The sequence below is a fragment of the Artibeus jamaicensis genome, unplaced genomic scaffold (genome assembly GCF_021234435.1).
Source record: "Artibeus jamaicensis isolate MK-2021 breed Jamaican fruit bat unplaced genomic scaffold, CSHL_Jam_final contig_1539, whole genome shotgun sequence".
NCBI lineage: Eukaryota > Metazoa > Chordata > Mammalia > Chiroptera > Phyllostomidae > Artibeus > Artibeus jamaicensis.
Genome location: NW_026521299.1, coordinates 1,584,451 through 1,589,067, shown reverse-complemented (window position 1 = coordinate 1,589,067; position 4,617 = coordinate 1,584,451). Strand labels below are relative to the sequence as shown.

General features: G+C 46.6%; 1 pseudogene; it reads right to left on the bottom strand.

The window, feature by feature from the left end:
- Positions 1–1,290: 1,290 nt before the first annotated feature.
- LOC119048655 (peptidyl-prolyl cis-trans isomerase G-like) lies at positions 1,291–4,018 on the bottom strand (annotated as a pseudogene).
- Positions 4,019–4,617: the final 599 nt, after the last annotated feature.

Genomic DNA, 4,617 nt, shown 5'->3' with positions numbered 1-4,617 from the left:
GACCACGTGACAGTTTCTTCTGTTAGTTCCTACAGCCAGGCGAAGCTATGAGCAGGGAGAACGCCTGAGAGTTCCAAGCGCTCACGGTTGGCATAGGTTGGATTCTTCGGAGGGCGAGGCTACAGAGACACACACTTCCCCCCCTCAGCCCCCAGACTTCCGGAGACCGAGACCGAGACCGAGATTTCATCACTGGAGTCTCTCCTCAACTGCCCCTCTGCCCCCGGAGCACACGGCACAATACAAGGTCCCAAGCCTGTTTCCTCTGCTGCAGTTTATGCATCCCTGCCGTCAGTCCCGACTCACGTGACATCTCTCCTGTTTTCCCCCATTCCTGACTGACCCCCTTTTTACGCCCCCTGGACTGGATTTCTGAGGTCCAGCCCCTTGTAGCTTGCCTTCCCTTTCTTGGGCTGTTCACTCACCAGTTCCTTCACCCTCTGCTAACTCTCTGTCTTTCAAAAAGTGCTCTCTGTCCCAGCATCCACTGGGATCACACCATCCTTTCAGGGAGGAGGCGGCAGCGTAAAGGTCTAGTCTCTAGCGGAAACCAGGCCCGGTTTCAGAATTCTTCCCTCAAATGGGTTCGGAGAACTTTTACTGTACTGGCCGTTGTCCCAAGGGCTTCACGTGTTCTAACTTGCATAACACTGGGGGGTAGATTCTATCATCACCATCATCATCCCCACTTTTAAATTGAGGAGAATGGGCACAGGAAGGTCAAGTAACTTGTTCAAGGTCACACAGCTGGTAAGGGCTAGAGCTGCATGTTTGCCTAGACGGTCTGCCTCTAGAGCCCATCCTCTTCTTTGTTTTTCTCATTTCAAATTTATTAAAACTTTGGCAGCACAGCCTGGCTGGTGTGGCTCAGTTGGTTGGGCATCATTCTGCAAAGCGAAAGGTCGCTGGTTCGATTCCCAGTCAAGGCACATGCCTGGGTTGCGTGGCAGGTCCCTGGTTGGGGGCTTGTGAGAGGCAACTGATCAATGTATGTTGCACGTTGCTGTTTCCCTCGCTTTCTCCCTCCCTTCCCCTCTGTCTAAAAGTAAATAAACAAAATCTTTTAAAAAATGAGTTATCTTTTAAAATCTTAAAAAAAAATGAATTCGGCAGTACGAGTTATCCAGGTTGCAGATTATCAAAAGATCGATGTAAGTCTACATTTAAAAAAGGGACAAACATAAAACAACCCTAAAACAATGAAAAGAGGAAAACAGCATATTGAAGACTCTTCAGCAAGTCTCTGGACTTAAAATTGAATCAGAGGGGAAATAAGTTTATACAACTCACTCATCCACTTTCGTCTTCATCTGTTCCAGGGTGTGATTCATGATCAAATTTTTAATTTTTATCATGTGCACAGTCATGTTCTTGACCCTTTGATTTTGGTTTTCTTTTACCACCACCCACCTATTCTTCTCATCCTCATTTTTTTCTTCTTTTTTTTGAATTTTATTTTATTTTCTATCCTACCCATGGACATGTTGATTGATTTTTAGAGAGAGGGGAAGGGAGGGAAAGAGAGAAGGAGAGAAGCATCAATCGGTTGTACGCACCCCAACCAGGAACTGAACCCACAACCTGGACATGTGCCCTGACCGGGAATTGAACCAGTGACCTTTCAGTTTAAAAGGGTGATGCTCAAACCCAGCTGGATCACCAGCTGGGTTTGTCCTTCTTATTTTTCAACATGGAGAACTTTAATTTATTGTCCTGACTATTGGTTTTATTTTTGAGAATGGCCTTTGATCTCTATCAGCCGTTTTATCCCTAAACAGCTATTATTGGAACTGTTATAACCACGGTGTTTAGAGTACATTCTCTTCTGACTCTCAGAATTTTCTTTTCTGTGTGACCTCTTCTCTTGGTTTCTGTCTTATTGTTTGTTTCTGCTCGGCCTTTCTTCTCTTTCTGAGCTCCGTCAATCTCTCCTTCTCCTTCTATCTTTACTTCTTTACCCTGTTGCTCTTCTCTCTGGGCTCGGTGACTTCCTCTTCTCCCATTCCCGGTCCTCCGGTCCTCGGTCCTCCGAGTGAGTCAACAGCCTCCTCGCCTCCCCTGTGGCTAAGGTCACGGAGGTCACGGAGGTCACTGCCGCTTCCAGCTTCCAGGTCGCACTCTCCTGCTCCTGTCTCAGCTCCTGCTCCTTTCCCCGCTCCTGCTCCTTGCCCTGCTGCTTGCCCCTACTGTGTGCGGTTCTCTCCCCTTAGACTGGGCACGTCTGCCCTTTTCCTCGCTTTTATTATGATCATGGTCTGATCACGCTCCGTGTGGTTGTAGCTTTGACTTCTCTTTCTTTACTTCTACCCCTTTCCAGGTCTTTCCCTTTAGAATCAGACTTTCCTTTTTCTTTCTTTTTAAGGATTTTATTTATTGGACAGGAAGGGGAAGGGAAGGAGAGAGGGAGAGAAATATCAATGTATGGTTGCCTCTCGTGGGTCCCCTGCTGGGAACTGGCCTACAACCCAGGCCTGGGCCCCAACTGGGAATCGAACTGCGATCAATCCACTGAGCTACACCGACCAGCCAGAGCGACTTTCCTTTTTATTTAGCAAGCTCACGGTCCTTTCCGAGGCTTCGTCCTCTTTTCCTCATGTCTGTCATGCTTTGTGTCGCTGTCCTTACTCTTTGATTTCTCTTTGCTTTTATTCCTAGTTTCAGGTTTGGCCCTTTTCTTCACTCTATTATACTCACCTTTTTCTGAATTTCTTCTGATGTCTCTCTGGTTGCTGTTAAACATTTATGGTCTTTAACTTTCTTTTCCTTTTCACTTTTTTTCTATTTGGACTCTCAGACACATGTCTGTGCTCAGTTTTTCTCCCCCTCTTTATTCTAACTGGGCTTCTTTGATTTTCTTTTGTTTTATTTAACTCACTCTTAGCCCCTCCGGTCTATCTTTTAAGCCTTGATATTCTTATTCTTTGAGCTTTTTGCATGTCTTGCCTCCAATGCAGAGGAATCTCACTACCTCTGAGACGATCCTGAACTGGATCTGAATGGAGTTTGATGACGCCTTGGCCCCCTTCCTTCAAGTTTCCTGCCAGACCTGGGGGCTAAAAGTTGCCTCTGGTGTGGGGCTGGGAGTTAGGTGGGTGACACACTCCCTCTCGGTCTCTTTTTCTGTTTCCCTTTCTTTTCCATCAGCTTTAGGACTTTCTTTCATTAGAATCCATTTTCAGGTCCAGGAGGATGTCCGTCGGAGGGCAGGAGGCCGGGGTGCATCAGGACTTTCCGCCTCACTTTCAGTAGCTGTGCTTTTCTTGCTTTTCTTTTGCTTCTTCTTTTCTTCTTGTGTTTTCAGGAATTTTTCCTGTTTCTTTTCTTCTTCCCCCCTCCTCCTCCCCCTCCTCCTCCTTCCTCTTCAAATTTCTCTTTTGAGGCACTTTAGGATCAGAACCATCAGAAGCAGACTGAGAACCACTGGATGAGGAGGAAGAGGAGAAGGAGGAGGAGGATTTGTGTCTTTTCTTCTCTTCTTAGCTTTAGATGCAGGGATTGCTCTCCACAACTGAGTGTCTGCACCTCAGCAAACGTTTCGCTAGCTGCATGGGTTTTCTGTCTCCCTTGCAACTTCTCGACCAGAAGTCACCTCTCCAGCACCGCATGATGCCTGTGTACACTGAGGAGCTGGTTTCATTGTCACGAACTGCCAACTATTTGTATCCTTTCCCCTGGTTTCCTGTCCACCTGCTGGGAAAAGAAATTCTTTGTTGTGCTTGACAGCAAACCTCTCATCCTCAAAAATCCTCCATAAATAGAATCCCCTCTTTGTCCCTTCCCTTCACTGAAGTCACTGCCCGGAACCAGAAAATCCTGGACAGCCCTCTGAAGAAAGGGACAGCTCTTAGGATGTAACATCTCTGAGTCGATTTCCCCCTGTCACCTGTTCCCTTCAACAGGAGTTCATCTATGTTTGGGGCACACATCAGAAAATTATTAAAAGATAGCTCTTCCAGCCAGTTGATTACTAATGGTGATATATAAAGAAAAATCATGGATGCCGAACCTTTATTTCCATGGCTCCAATATTTCGATTTTTAAACAGAGAAGAAGCGAGAAAACACTGATCCGGTCCTTTCAGCCCTGTTCCAGGACAGTGCCCTCCTCCCAAGGTCCCGTCCTTTAAAGAGCTTCAAACCTATCGCCTCCGCCTGAAAATGCCCCAAAGCCCATGCCCACCTCCCTCCCCACAATCCAGTCCTGGAGTCTAGAGCCCGTGCCCTTAACCTAAGACAGTACCTGATTTCTTAACTTTCTTCTCCATCACGCAGCCTTGGGTGAGTTATTTAACCTCAGCATTTTGTAAATGCCGAACCGCCTGGGGGGCCACTGCGGACATCATGACCCTTTGCCCCCATAGTTCATGTCTGTCCCGAGAACGGGAGCGTTTCCCTGTGTAACCTGGGTACCGGGTCAGCGCAGGGAAGTCTGACACTGATGCAGCGCTATTGTCTAATACAATGTTTATTTTCAAATGGCCCTGTCTCAGAAATGCCCTTTGTAGCTGTTTTTTCAGTATAGAGTACAGTCAAGGACCACACGTTGTGTTTAGTTATAATGTTTTAAGAAGTTTTTAATTGAGATACAATGTACATATCATAAAGTCTACTCTTCGAA